Raw genomic sequence first — 16,000 nt, 5'->3', positions numbered from 1 at the left:
TAGGAATAGTATTATTTACTATTCCTTCTCCAGTTTGTGCAAAGCACGGAAGGTGTTGGATTGTATATTCAACACCAGGGCCCCTCCTACAGCAAGTCGCTGAAACGACTTGCGATGTAATGGTAGACGTGGTAACAACACGGTCATTGTAACGACTGCATTGTAAAGGTACCGCATTGTGGAGACAGCAATGTAAACGCAGTTTCCCAAAGAAGAACCAGGAACTGAAAGTGCGGGGAGTTGACAGCAAAGTGAAGAAACCGCTGATCCGCTGGATGGATGGGCACATGCAGATAGGCGTCCATCAGGGCCAGGGAGGCCAGGAAGCACCCCAGCAGCATCAGTTGCAGGATAGACAGCAAAGTCACCATTTTGAAATGACAACGACGAATGTAGAGATTGACCCTCTTCAGATCCAACAAATGGCGCAAGTCCATTGTACCCTTTTTGGAGAGAGGATGGAATTACAACCCTGCCCCAGCTCCAGAGGAGGAACCTCCACAATAGCAGCCTTCTCCAAGAGAAGCTGAACGCCCTCCAGCAAGGCCACCCACCTCAGAGGATGACGCGGTAGAGGAGTCTCCCAGGAGACCAGAGGGGGAGGAGAAGAAAACTTGATCCGGTAACCTGAGGAAAATGTCTGGACCGCCCATGCATCTGGAAGACTCAGCCAGCGATGACAAAAGAAGCGAAGGCGGCCTCCAACTGGAAAAGGCAGATAGTCATTGCTTTAGAGAAGGAGTGGAGGCAGAACCACCAGATTGGGCCCAGGACTTGGCAGCACCAGGGCCCCCCCTGCCCCGACCCCTGCCACGAAAGGGCTGCTGAGCACCCCTGGTGGAAGGAAAGCCAAAAGCATGGCGATAACCAAACCCACGCCCCGAGAAGGAGGGCAAACAGGAACCACAAGCTTACGATTTTCAGCTGACTGCTTGACCAAGTCTTCCAGCTGGTGCTCAAACACCTTGGAACCTACAAATTGCAACTTAAGCAGGACCGACTTCTGAGAGGACTCCGCCTTCCAAGACCTCATCCAGATATGATGACAAGCAGCAATGAAGCCCCAGAAGCAGCCACTGCCGCACACAAATTATCAAAGGAAATGTCAGAGAGATAGCGCACCTGCAGTTCCTTGAAAGCCAAGAGGGAGGAGGCATCCTCCCCATCCTGCAACAGAAGAGCCAGGGCCTGGAAATCCTTTAACAGGGACTGGACCATATAGTTGGAGTAGGTTGTATCCCAGACAGCAAAGTTGGAAGCAGCATAGGAGCGCTTCACGGCCCCTTTCACCCGCTTATCGAAAGTGTCAGAAGGAAGGGCTTCATCCGACAGAACCAAGCCCTTCGTGGAAAGGCCAGCCATCAAATTATCAACGTTGACTGACTAAGGGAATTCAGCAGAAAATCCCTCCAATGGATAACACTTACTCAAAAAGCAGGGGGAAACGGATTTGTCAACATCACGCCACTCATGGGTACGTACCTTGCGCACAGCGCCGTGTAGGGGCAAGAGTCAGGATCAGGCTGATGATACTGCATAAAAAATTGGTCTTGTCAGATTGCCCCTGACATGGCCAAACAAATCAGAGAGATCTGCCCCTGGACAAAACGACCATGCACACAATTCTCCTCCTCGGACCCCACATCATCAGGCAAGGGAACAGGGAGAGGCACTTTAGCAGGAGGGCCATCTGCCTCCTGAGCCTGGAAAGCAGCAGCAACAGCCTCATTGACAAGGAGGCGCAGGGCATCCATAGTAGGGGCAGAAGAGCAAGAAGCACCTTGCTCTATGGCAGCCAAATGCAGAGGATGGGTACCAACAGCAATGGACCCGCTTAAATGGAAACAAAGTCCCGTGGCTCCCGACCTCTTGCGAAAGCCGGAAGTGCCCGACCGTTGTAAATAGGAGCCAGCCGGATGGGGAACACCCATAGGGGAGGCATGAAGGCAAGCAGAACAGAGGACGCTCCACGCCGCAGTCCCGGAAGCCTGAGGGCCCTCAACTGCTGAAGCAGGGCGTGAAGGCACCACCAGTCAAAAGCAGCCACTAGAGCAGGCCGCCACCGCGAAACAAAGTAAGTAATACTGCACACACCTGCTGAAGCCAGGCGACTGCGAAGCATTCCAAAGCCGCATGTGAATGACAGCATTGGTGGGTTACCAACCCTCGACCCGACAAAGCATAGTCCCAAATGCAAACTGGACAGGAAAGTGGATGCTAGAGCAGACCGCTGAAACACAAAAATAACAACTACTGAAAAAACATCCCCAACCACCCACCCAAAGCAGCGTGCAAAGGGAATGAAGGCAGAAAAACTGCTGCTAGAGCAGGCCGCTAGGAAAACAAAAGAAACATGAAAAAAAAACCACTTACCTGACCACCCGCTCCGCAAGGCACACGGAAACTGACAAAGTCAGGAAAAAAACGAACAGGATGTTCTCATGATGCACTTCCCCTCTATGCACACCAACTAGCGGGTGCCATATTGGGGGAAGTGTTAAAGATCTGCTAGGTATAGGGTTTCTCAGGAGCAGTCAAGCTGCTCACTGTTAAGGAATGGGCTAGGAAGACAGATGAGGAGGTGATACTACTTACCTTATCAGAATACTGCTGGGTCATTTCTAATTTCCACTGTAGTTTCTGTCGGAAGTGTTCGTGCCTTAAACAGGATCTGGACAGAGACGAGGGAAACTAACCAGACAGCCAGCCCATTTCCTGTGGGAGGTCTAACGAAAGGGTAAAGCCTAGGCCCAGATAGACACCCCATTATGTTCCCTAGAAACAAGTTAGGCGCAAGGAGGAAAGTCGCACAGAGGCGCGAAAGGCTGCAATAAACAGAACTCAGAAGGTTAAAACATGCACCAAGTGCATCCAACCCTGGCCTATCCTGAATAATCTGAACCCGATCCAGCTCGAGAATAACTGGGCATGCCCACAGGTTAACATCTCATAGTTCATTTCCAGGGAGACAGCTCACGCATTTCTTTTTGCGCATGCTCAGTAGACAAACACTACCATATGACATCCTTGATAGATTGTTGGGAGCCCTGCAGTGCCTAAGTACCTCGGATGAAGAAAACTGCACTGAATACAAAAATTACAATGTAATTTAAAGTCTAGAAATACATTTCCATACACATTTTGTCTTTCACTTTGAACATTCCTGAAAAATTTGCCCTGTAGTTTGAGCCCACCTTTCTCTAAAAAGTGTAATCCCTGTGAGGTAGTATATTTAAGTTTGAATTAGAGTTGTTGGTCAAGTAGATCAACAAGCTGCTCACTCCCATGACTTATTATAAGCATTTTAAAAAAGCTTACAATTTAACAAAAGAATATAACATGAGATGATCCTAATGTGCATCGCAGTACAGATGACTGATGAAAATAAAATATAGAGTAATGAATAGTGAAAACCCGGGTCACAAAACACATATATAGCTATTTTGAAAGTAATAAACAGTTTTGAAGCATGGTGAGAAGCCCAAAAAAAGCTACTGGTAGAAAAACCGCGTGCCCATCCCAGCCCGAACCAGTGCTGTGCCTGTCAGGCTTCTGCATACAGCCCCAGGGAAGAACGCTCAGTGAAACAAGTAATGTGGCGGGAGTTGTTTATGGCCACATCCTATCGGGCAGAATTTCGGTGTCTCAGGGCTCAAATGAGCCCATCAAGGGGGTATATTTACAAGCTGGCGATAAAAAATTATCGCCGCTTTTGCGGCCGTTTTCGGCCGAAAAGCAGCGATAATTATATCGCCTAATTAGCAAGGCCACGCTAACGCGTGAAACCTTGCTTTAGCGTGGGGATTCCTAACTCCCAGCTTTGCATCTCTAATGATAAAAAGTGGGCGTTCCTGAACTAACATGACAGGAGAAATGTCGCTAAGCGACATTTCTCCTATCATCAAGCCCCACGCTATGAAGCATAGCGGCAGGAAAAGTAGCGATAACCCCTGTTATCACTACTTTCCTTATGCCTGCTTCAGGCCTGACTTAGCCATGATATCCTATGGAAGGTGGATATCATGGCTAAATTTGCGAGTCCCTATCAGCAAGCTAACGCCACACTACGTGAGATTATCGCTGGGTTTCCATATCACATTAGGCTGTTAGCTAGGATTTTTATCACTGAGGAGATAAGCGTTGCTAATAGCACGCTATCTCTGCGATAAAAATCCACGTTACCCGGTGATAATTATCCTCATGCTAAGAGCGCTGAGCGATAATTATCGCGGTTGTTGCTGATATGCCCCAAAGTGAGCTAACATGTCTGTTTTATGATTCTTAGCGTGTGAGCGGCTGCACACTCCCTAATCCAGCTTGAAGGGCTCACACTAGGCAAGTAATGTGTTGGGAGGGTTGAGAGATGGGACAGGAGCAGCAGGCACAAGGGGGAGTGGTAGGCGCTGCGATGCCTCATGGCTCAACAGAAACCAGGAGCAACGTACTTATGCTCCACACTCTGTGAAAAGCAGAACAATGTATAACTAAACTCCGGTGAAAAAACAGAGACTGTTAGAAACAATAAGACTCCTTTAAAAAATGATAATGCCACAATCAGAAACACCGTCCATGCCGGGGATCGTGTCCCCACTCCTGCAATGTGTAAGAGTACTAATGAAAACATAATTGAAAAGAATTGTAAATTACATATTACCAAACCATTCGATATGCTGAGATTTAATCGAGGATATCAAATATTCAGACAACCGTGCATGCCAGTAAACCAAAGTGTGACCCCAGTAAAATATACCCAATTACCTGTGCAGAGGTCGGAGAGTGTCATTGAGTGTACAATGTTGCCACTACAATGTTTACATCGTCAGAGAAAAAGTGAACATCATGTGGTCGCTGCAGTGTGACAGCAAACACAAAAAGAGTTCCACAAATATATAATAAAGATAACAAGTGTAAGGAGATTGTACTTGGTCGCTGCTCTCAGGGATGGATAAAAATGAAAGGAGGCATGACAAATGCATGCCAGAAACAAAAAGAAACAAGGATAAGAAGAGTGACAAAGGAACAAGCTAATCAGAGGCCTTTGGGTGGGCATAAAGCCCACAGACTAATTACAGCATGTTGAGACACGTGCATGCCAGCTGCCTAGGCTCAATCTAAAAATGAATGTGAACTTGAATAATGTAAGTGGTGCTCATGTTGTATGCATAAAACACATTGTTTCACTCTAGGGTTCAGTGAACTTCTGACGTCACCTTTATGACTGTTTGTACAGAATGTACTTTGATGAATAGTGTAACTTGAGCTCAGAAAACACACCTGTTTAGCAAATATGAATGGCTGGGGCCTGGGGAAGTGAATTTATGTTCACCTGAAAGGGCAAACAGGTGTACAAGTGGCATTAATTTGGAACAAGACAAAAACGGTATGTACAGTACTAAGGACCCTTCTCATGGATTTTTTTGTTTTTTGTATTTTGGAGCCAACAGATTTGTACAGCCATTACATGACTATGTTCATTCTGGAAGCTGTGTGGTTTAAACTTTTGGGGACAGATTTACAAGCCCCCTGCGCCACCAGTACGTCACGTTTTTGTCACGTACTGGAGGCGCATTTCACTTCTCCATATTTACAAGGAGAGAAAAAGTCACCCTGTGTGGCTTTTCCTCTCCTTGTAAATATGGCCCCTTCACACACAGCACTTTGCGTGGAAGGGGTGAGACACATTTCCAGATTTCCGAGGAATCATAAATCTGGAAATGCATGTCATTGCTATGCCTCCTCAAGGGAGGCTTAGTGAGGCGTAACGAGCCGAAATGTTTTCATTTCTCCTCGTTTTTTCCTCTTTCAAAGCATGCTGCATTCTACAGCATGCATTGAAAGAGGAAAATGCCTGTAGTGATTATTTTTGTGCAGGAAGGTGCCCCTTTCTGCACAAAAACAATCTCCCCCATGACGCAGGCATCCTTGCACAATGGTGCAAGGGTGACTGCGCCAGCGCATGGCTGCAGTTTGTGCGCCAGCGTAGGGGAAAGCACAGGAATGCGACATGTTATTGTAAATATGTTGCATTCCTGTGCTTCGGAAGTGCCGCAGCCTGGCGCAGCTGCTTGCGTTGCAGCGCTTCGGCGCTTCCTTGTAGATCTACCCCGTAATAACAGACCTAGGCCCCTTAGTGTGATATATAAATCTTCAAGATATCCTTTTTTTAAAAGTACTTGATTAGAGGACTGGAAGCTAAAAAGAGTGTAGTAGCGGTCCCGTACGAGTGAGCAACTATACTGAATGACACTAATACTAATAATTACAACACTCATAAAGCAGACTACCATTTGGCTGGCCTCTAGGTGATGATCGCTATTTAGCATTCTGGGTGTTGCATTATTACACTGATGCAGCAGCTGGACCTCTAATGACTCCTCATGCAAAACCATCTAAGCAGTTCATGCGAAAATACAACCAGCTATCAATTATATTACTTTCATCAAGACCGCCTCTTTCTGTTTTTCTGTAAACTTCAGCTGGATTTTTCACAAGCCACCATTGTAGTATCGGTATTTTACACTTAATAACACCATGTTATTTTCTTAATGGAAGACAGTGGCTTCTTCAGATTTTTCTGGGCAGCAATAAAGACTGCTGAGGCTATTCACAAAGTTAGCTTACTATTGCGAGTAAGTTAAATGCGTAATTTACTTTTACATTTTGGAGTAACTTTACTACTTTTAGCTTACACAGAAAAAGTTACTCTAAAGAGTAGACTTGCTCGTCTCCGCAGCTGAAAAAAGGGGCGGGGCCAAATGTATAAGTTTCTACTGGCAAAACAAAATAGTAGTAAGTCCAGCATCAAACATGGCCAAAAAGTGATACTGCAACACCTTCCGTAGGCAATTATGGAGATACGGACTTAAAATAAAACCCCATAACAAATAATGCTAAAAGAAATTAAACTATTTAAATAGTAAAAAATATAAATAAATTTAATTGAATGTTAAGAAAAATATTTTTCTGAAGTTTAAATTAAAAAAAATCCCACTTAATGTAAAAATATATGTTTTTTATTATGCATTATTACATACTATCAGTGATGTATATAATTGATTAAAAGTAATTCAATTATATTTTAATAAAAAATGACGTTAATTTACAATTTCATTTTCTATTGTTTTATTTAAAAAATGACATAACATTTTTTTTTCTTTATTTAAATATATTCATATTTTTTGCTATTTAACAAATGTAATTTAACTTAACTTATTTCCAATAGGACTTTATTTTAAATATCTACTACCATTACATTTTATGGGAGGGTGTTGCAATAGCAGTGGTTTGCTTTGTATGGTGCTGAAATTACTCCAGCTCTGAGCTCAAGTAATTTACCACAGTCGCCTGTCCCTTTTTGCTTGTAGTAACTTTAGAAGTGAAGTTTGTGAATAGGAATGGGTTTCCTCTTTTGTGTGGGGGTGCATGTACCTCCCTTAATTCCTCTTATTCTTCCCTAAACCTCTCCCATTTAAGAGTAAACATGTCCTGGTCGCCCCACATTCACTATTAAGTAGCAAACGTACATGTGTGAAGATTGCCCCATAGAAAAGATAGGAGAGATGGAGATTTACACTTATAGGTTTGTGACTAGCATTTTGTAGTACTTTAATAGTACTATTTTAGTACTACTAAATCACTATAAAATGCTGTTAACAAATAGGCCCCTTAGTAGACATGGCCTATGAGAGTCTGAGGTGCCACAACTGTGCAAGTCCTAGCTTTGATTTTTGTTCAGAAAATGTATGTGGCACAGTCCACATCACATAAGTGAAGAGAAGACAATACCACAATAGATGAGAGGTATGTTTACTCCATGGCACCAGCTTTTAATCCTGAACATCAACTGTCTGCTTTAGAATGTTTATTAGTGTTCACATTTAGCATTCTAGAATACAGTGTTGTGAAGTTCTTATAGGAAATATACAGGATCTGCACGTTTAGACAACATACACTGTAGGATTGGTGTCAGACGAACTCTGATCACCCCCATCGGGTATGTTAGCCTTTCTGTATCAGCTAGCTCACAGTGCCTCTATAATCTCCTCTTACCAAGGAGAGAATAGTTTCTGGCAACCTCAGAACATGACAACTCTGATCCCTCAGGACTGTGGAAACAATGTACTACCTTTCGCTCAGTCACTCGTGCTTACTTAGTTTCTCTCAGAGAGATACGCCAGATAAAACAAGCTGGGCGTTTTCAATAATCATTTATTGAACAGTTGTTATTCTGGTTTAGAATAGATGTGCTGCAACAACTGTTAGACAGTATAAGATATAAATGATTAACAGTACTATGAAAGTAAAAGAATGGTATAGTTCTACCATCTTACTAAAATCATGAATACATTCAAGTATATAAAACACATGATAATAAAAGGTGCAAACTCCTACGATGCCTCCCTATTTAGATGCACTTAAATGTAGCTAGCATGGGTGGAGATGTTTAAGCCAAGAATTCTTCTAGGATCTAGTCAGCCCCATTACTTTAAGTGAGACTGTGGGATCCCGTCCTGGTCTCGAGTTGGATACACCGCAAGGGATGTTTTTTTCAGACCACTGCAAGCTGGAGTATCTGCATGCAAAGAAACTCAGCGTCTCTGCTCAGTGTGTCGGCCCGGAAGTCTCGATCTCCTCTAACTATCTTAGCAAAATGTGATGTATATATACCCATAGGTCTCCCCAGGGGTCCTACCTTGCTGTATGAATTTGTCAGCCTAAGGATGATGTCGGGCATTAACTTTGTACATAGATTTTATACGGGAGATGTCAGTCCTGCTGTGCTTCCAAGAACCCTCATGCATAATGTATGAGATTTCGAACTAAGGAAAACCTGCGTTCTAAATGCAGTGTAATATCTAAGTAAAAGGTCAGTCCCTGTAAACCGTGACAAGTGTAATGTAGGGAGAGAATATAGTAGGGGTGGGCGGAATTTGCGACATTAACTTTTGCAAATTATCGTGAAAATGCTGAAAATCTCGGCAAACACGCCGGAAATATCGCGAAGACGTGGAAGTTTTTTCCCGCCTGTTCGCAATATTTTTTGCATGATCGCGGGTCGCCAACTTACCCATGCGGTTGCTCACGGGTGCGGCCATCTTGTTTTCACTTGTCCCGCCCTCTCGCGATGCTCACTTCCTGTTCCGGGTCGCGCAATGCATGTTCGCGCCCGTTCGCAGTCGATATTTCCTGTTCGCGACCGCTTTTACTTGATCGCGTTGCTTTTTGCTTGCTCGGGGAGAACATATCGCGCGAACTTGCGCACGTGGTCGCAATAGAGTGTTTTTCACTCTATTGCATGGTTCTGGGGCCTTATTTTGAATCCTCCCAAAATCTTTTCAATCCTTTGTTTATAGCCACTTTTTTTGGATCTTTATTACTTATTATTTCTCTAACTATTTTCCTGCTTCTATATTTTTTGTTTTTGTCTACTTTTTTTTTGTTTTTTAGCTACTTTTTCTCTTTCTATTGCCTGCTATTTATTTCCTTTACTCCTTTATTTATTTTACCTTTTCTTTCCCGCCCCGTCCCCAGAACCATGTCCAAGGGTAGGGCTGTTCGCCGGCGCAGCCAGAGCCGTGACTGCCTTCCTTGCGGAAGGCGGCGCCCACAAGGCGTGCAGGCACGGGCCTTATTTGGGGAGGTGGAGTTGGCTGCACTAATTTTCTTTGTGCAGTGCCACCTCCCCTCAACCCTGGCGGCAGGTGGCAGGCCTGGGTCCGGGCACGGCCTCCGGGAGCGTCGGCAGCGGGGGGGGGGGAAGGTGCGCCGGGCAGTGTCACGCTTCTCTGGTGTCCGGCGCACCCAGGCGCAGCTGACGCACCGGTGGTCCGACATCTTGGACCGTGAGCAGGACCTGCTGGACCTGCTGGGAGTGGAGGTCCCGGGGCTTGGTGAGTACCTATTTAATTATTACTACTTTGTGTCTGTTCTTCTGTTCTGTGTTATATATTGCGAATATCTTTTTTTTCTTCCAACCAGCTAGAATGTTGCTGCTTACATGCCAGGTAATTACGTTTAAAAGTCTGTGATTTTTTTTGACACAGGTGCTCTTCTGCGCTACTACTAATCTTACTTGTTTGCAGCTTTGCGTTTGCGCTTGCTTAGCGTGATTCTTTACGAGTTTATTTTAGAGAAATTAAGTTACGTAATGCTACAGTGACTCTAGTCCAATCCTTACTTTGTCCTGTCACTAATAGATAGGGGTGGATTGATACTTAGGTTTAGGTACTTTGTATGAGCTTCTAATTTGTTAGTGGTATGCGTGATGCCCCCTCACTCAGTTACGTGACGTGCTGCTAGTACGGCAGTCTTTATTAGAACCTTTTCTAGTTTGTTCAAAGAGTGGTGGTAGGCTTAGCAGTTACTTAGCACTAGCAGATCAGCATCAATCAATCAAACCCAAATTTGGTGTATACAAAAAATGTAGTCATGTTCATGTGTCCTCCATGATTTGACCATATGCATTGTTGAGGAATACAGTGGAAATGCATACTTATTGTACAATTGGCATGCCTGGAATAGGTGGGCTAGGTTGGGTGGTACGTTGTACTTAGGCTTAGTTGTAACTTAGTATTCTGGAATCAGAATGGAAGACTGGATTACTGTTGATAAATAGTAAATTAAGTAGTCGAACTGCAAATCCCCAGATATTACTTGTTGTCCAGATGAGATCGGTCAATTTAGTTATTGCAATTGTTGTTTACATAAGTGTTTTTTCACCGTTGTTGAAAAATATTGTATTTGTTTGACACCATCCATCAATGTTTGTCTCTTTCTTATATCTTTCCTGTTCATCAGCACCCAGGGGCAGACCGACAGGGACTGGGTAGTCGGCAGGACACTCAGAAGAACACCACCAGGAGGACACCGCTGAGGGCTCCTCTGCTGGCCCCAGTAAGTCTTCTTGTTTTTAATAATATTTCTTATTCCATAACTTTTACTGCCCCATGTTTTTCCCGAACTATTGTTTGTTTCCAAATGCTATTTTTTTACCACCAATTATCCTTCGATCTGTACGGTTTCAAAAATCTTATCCCCGCCTCCGCTATGATGACTCTGAGTACTACTACTACTACATACTATCAGTCTGTCTGTACTGTAGTAGCTAGTCTTGCCCAGTTGGCCAGTGCCACTCTTTGTGAAAGGTTGTAATATAAAACTCATCTTCACCAGTAGCTCGAGCCATTGAGTCCAATCCGTTGGGTCGTCGTCTTCTTCTACTTTTACTCTTATTGATCTTGAGGCTTTGAAAATTCACAGCAACAACAGCCCTACCAGATTTAAAACTATTTTGATATGATACCCTATAGGAAATACTACTGTTGTAGGGATCTTGCACATACACAGACATTTGCACCAGAAAATAGGATGTTGGTGATGGTGGGTTGGACCTTCCTTGCACACCTCAATCAGAAATTCCGCACCCACCACAATTCCACTGATTGACTATAATACTGTCTTGTCATAACTATTAGGTCTCGGAACCCTCCCCCCAAGATACCCAACAAGTAGACAACCCAGAACATAACACACCCAACCTCTCAGTCGTGGAAGCAAATCACATGCACACCCTTACTTTAATTTGCTCACTCGTGTAAGTTAGTCCACACCAAATACCGCCAAGTCTATGTAAGTTCAAAATGTTTATTTCAATTTGAGAAGGTCTGTACACTGTTTTCTTATAAATGCAGCACCAACCGGAAAATCAATAACATTAAAAAAATATACATGATAACTGAACAGTGGTGGAAGTCAGGCAGCACCACCATCCCCTAGGAATTTAGTTTATATAAATTTATAAATGAAGATGTGAGTGAAGGGACCCCTCACCTTAGAAGAACCTAGTACTGGTAGTTGTTGCATCATTCAGAAGCTCTGGTTCGTAGAAGGGAATCTTGCATCTAATGCGAAAAATGAAATGGTGTGCGTTAGTATATTGCAACTTGCAAGCATTTCTCAGCCTTGCCAAAAAAGTGTAGCATTTATGGATAAGCAATATGGACTAACAGTAACAGTAGTACACCAGTACTTCCTAAAAAAGTGGCTTGTTAATGTTTGTTGACCGCTTGTACGCAGCGTGTAGACTAGACAGTAGCAGTGTGAGGCAGGTCATGTGGGCTCAATGGTGTCTTAAGAAGCTGCAAGGTAACGTCACATGTGCAAAAATAAAAGACACAAAGGTAAAATGGTAGCATGGCTAGGGCTAATTAAGCAAAGGCTACAATGATCATATATAACTATTAGTGTCTACTCTACTACTACCTGATTTGTACTAGTGATGTATGTTAGTATTAACTCATTTTTCAACCTTGCTACTGATCAATAGGGGGGAGGTGTATTTTTGGCAGTCCACGCGGCACCCCTTTACACTTACCTGCTCCCTGCTGATGAGAGGCAACTACCTCGAAACACGTGTCCAGGGATGGCTAATGCAACACATACTTTTTTACACACACTGTGGCATAGGCGTACTCGCCGTCGCCACTACATCGACCACAGTTCCTTGGGTCAACTTGCTGGTGTGACGAGCAGTGTGCGGCCAATTGAACTTGATATATTACGGCTCCCTTGAGCCACCGGGCTGACGAGTCCTGGATCAGCACCTGCGCGCCATGAGAGGTACTCTACCTGTTTTTAATTTTTGGCAGTCCACGCAGCACCCCTTTACACTTACCTGCTCCCTGCTGACGAGAGGCAACTACCTCGAAACACGGGTCCAGGGATGGCTAATGCAACACATACTTTTTTACACACACTGTGGCATAGGCGTACTCGCCGTCGCCACTACATCGACCACAGTTCCTTGGGGCAACTTGCTGGTGTGACGAGCAGTGTGCGGCCAATTGAACTTGATATATTACGGCTCCCTTGAGCCACCGGGCTGACGAGTCCTGGATCAGCACCTGCGCGCCATGAGAGGTACTCTACCTGTTTTTAATTTTTGGCAGTCCACGCGGCACCCCTTTACACTTACCTGCTCCCTGCTGACGAGAGGCAACTACCTCGAAACACGTGTCCAGGGATGGCTAATGCAACACATACTTTTTTACACACACTGTGGCATAGGCGTACTCGCCGTCGCCACTACATCGACCACAGTTCCTTGGGGCAACTTGCTGGTGTGACGAGCAGTGTGCGGCCAATTGAACTGGAGGTGTATATGACGCCTAATAAATGTGTAATGTTTTCTAGGCGCACTACCGACCACCCTTGCCGGGGCCAGCGAACAAGGCGACGCGGAGGGCGAGGATGCGGCAGTTGCTGCCGATACCGACGATGGAGCGGTAGGGGGAGTGGCAGCACCAGTGGCAGGCGGTGGTAAGTTAGACTCATAATCCTTAACTATTGTCGAACTTGACAGTACACTCACTGCAAGGGTGTACTGTATGTATATGTATACTGTACAGTTGTGACTTAGGGCCCCATTAGGATGGTGGGCATATTGCCCCCGCCGGGCCGGCTGGAATTCACTGCCGACACCGCAGGGGCAAACCTCCCGCCATCCCTGTAGAAAATATTCAGACCCCCACATGTCGACCAGGCGGAAAAGGGTTCTATATACCGGTGGTGTCTCTCTGAACACACCGCCAGCCATATAATCTGCATTTTGGAATGCCTTTGCGTGGCGGCATTGCCTTCCGCCACGGAAAGGCATGCAGACATTGCAGAGTATTCTTGGGTGGCCCCATGGAGGGTACCTACCTATGCTATGGTACCCCCCCCGCCTTTCAAAGCAAAACGTGACAGGCTCCGTGATGGGCCCGTCATGTTGTGCTTGGAAAAGCAGCACAACATTTTAGCATTGCTTTCAGCAAAGCCAACCAGAATGTAAAACAAAACAGGATGCGCCCGCCACTGTGCCGGGCGCATCATCCTAATTAATTGTCCCCACGGGACCCCCACCCTTTTTAGCATGAGGATGGCGGGCGGACTTTGTCCGCCCGCTATCCGATGTCGTAAGTAAGTATGAGTTGTTGGGGACGTTTGAAGAGTGAACTAGAAGACTAGAATTCCCTTTAATTGGCATAGGAGCGGGAGTATTGAGTAACCAATGGCCTCATCTATCTGATTTCAACTCCGTTTTGAAAGTTTTATGGAGAATAGCACCTGGTGCACTGTTCAACTAAAAAGTGAAAGACGGGTGGAAGGAAGAAGGACGGGCGACATTTAAAATGTTATGTACTACTGTGCTTTATTTTATAGTGCTACTCTACCATGCCACTATGTGTATAAATAATTACCTTGTCCTACTGTTTTTCTAAGAGTATATTTTACAATTGTCTTGTTTTTTTCTTTTTGATACACAGCTACTCCGAAACAAAATCGGAAGGAGTTGGCTGCCAAGGCACGGCGCCGGAAGCTGGAGGCAATCCAGCGAGAATACTGGCGGCTGGTGGTCTTAGCCGAGGAGGAGGAGAAGACTGCAATTGTTGAAGCCTCCTCCAGTGGCCCGGGCCCCAGCCACCGCCCTCCAGCGGTACGGCGCCACCGTCTGGCGGCTGTCCGCCGCCACCGTGCCATCTCCGGTGCCTTCCCCACTGTGGCTGCAACAGCCGCACCCTTAGACGCCGTGTCGCCCGTTTAGAGGGCGAGATGCGCCAGATGCGTGTACTCCTTGAGTCCCGCCCCACCACTTAGTCCCTGTCATCCTGTTCTGCCCCTTTTTTAATTCTTGTTTAACTTGTTTGGGCGTTACGGACTTCTATGGACATTGGTTGGGGTTAGGGAGGGGGGTGGGTCAGCTTTTGTGGGTTTAGTTTATTTTTGTTTGGGTAAATTAAATATATTTTTCTATGTTACATGCAATGTTGTTAATGTTTTGTAGGTGGGGTAACTGTTTTACATCACACTGTTTCCTTGCTGGTGCATGGCCGCCCATAGCCTGTGTTTGATTTCAATAATTGGCTGACTGTATAAGACACAAACAGATAGATGCGACACACCTCACTCATTGACTGGTCCTTCTAGTACTTTCAGTCTGTCCTCTAGTCTATGCATTCTTTGTACTGGTGTGTGACAATGAAATCATTGACAACATGTCCATTATTAATTCTGTCTCCCCCAAACTTCTCTCTTACCGGTGCTTGATGTTTATGTCCAACTGTGGCACAGCACTGGCTGCATGGTGAAGATGGTTTCCTTTTTCATACATGCCATGATTGGGGTGGGGGTGGTGGTAGCATAGTAGTAGTAGTAGACACTGGCAGGGCGGCAGCATTTGCAAAAAAAGAAAAGGAAACAGTCAATCGCCTTTGAGAGACTGTTAGAGGAGTAGTTGAATGAAGTACAGTACAGAACTTACCGAGCAACAATAATATGCTCAAATATTTGACAAAAAAACAGAATGGTGGTTAGGATAGCCTACTAGACAGACTTACAAACTATAGTTGTGTCGAGTCACTTGACTAGGCCTACAGCCTAACAGTTAGTGTTGTATATGAGAAATGACAACACACAAATCCAATCAATGCCGGCAATTCATGCTGAGGTATATGTTCCTTTGTTAAATAAAATAACCTCTGAAATATCCTACTCATGGGTGGCCAAGCAGAAGAAGATCATCGCTCTGCCTTGAAATTGAAGTAGTGTTGCTTTCACCACATCCGTCCCAGCAAGTGTGTGATTAAGTATTGGTGTACATTTAAATTAGTTACACCTCGACAATAAGTCACACAGCCCGGGGGAAGAGGGTTAGGGTTTGTTGAATGGATGGGAAGGGGGTTTTTGGGAAAGGTTTGACATAGAAAAACAGTATGCATACATAGACAAACAAACGACAATCATTGAAGACTACCATATCCATATGTTAAGGGAGAAAAAGGCAATGCATGCATGATGATGAGAGACCCGGATTACATACACTTCTAGTTCTTGTTCTGTTGTTCCGGCCTTAATACTTTTACAGATAGCAAATAGAAATTTTAAATATTGGTAGGGAAGAAACGTAAACACAGAGCAAACCTAATGATGATTGATGATAATAACAACTCCAAGAACACAC

The 16,000-nt window shown here is 44.8% G+C and overlaps 1 long non-coding RNA gene across 1 annotated transcript; it reads left to right on the top strand.

Moving 5' to 3' along the window:
* The first annotated feature begins 10,794 nt into the window (after positions 1 to 10,794).
* LOC146830692 (uncharacterized) lies at positions 10,795 to 14,653 on the top strand. The gene is made up of 3 exons (XR_014961191.1): positions 10,795 to 10,893; positions 13,192 to 13,317; positions 14,307 to 14,653. It is a non-coding gene; the product is annotated as an uncharacterized LOC146830692 (long non-coding RNA).
* Positions 14,654 to 16,000: the final 1,347 nt, after the last annotated feature.

Source organism: Triturus cristatus, chromosome 5_1 (genome assembly GCF_964204655.1).
Source record: "Triturus cristatus chromosome 5_1, aTriCri1.1, whole genome shotgun sequence".
NCBI classification, from domain to species: Eukaryota; Metazoa; Chordata; class Amphibia; order Caudata; family Salamandridae; genus Triturus; species Triturus cristatus.
This window is presented reverse-complemented; position numbering and strand designations above follow the sequence as displayed.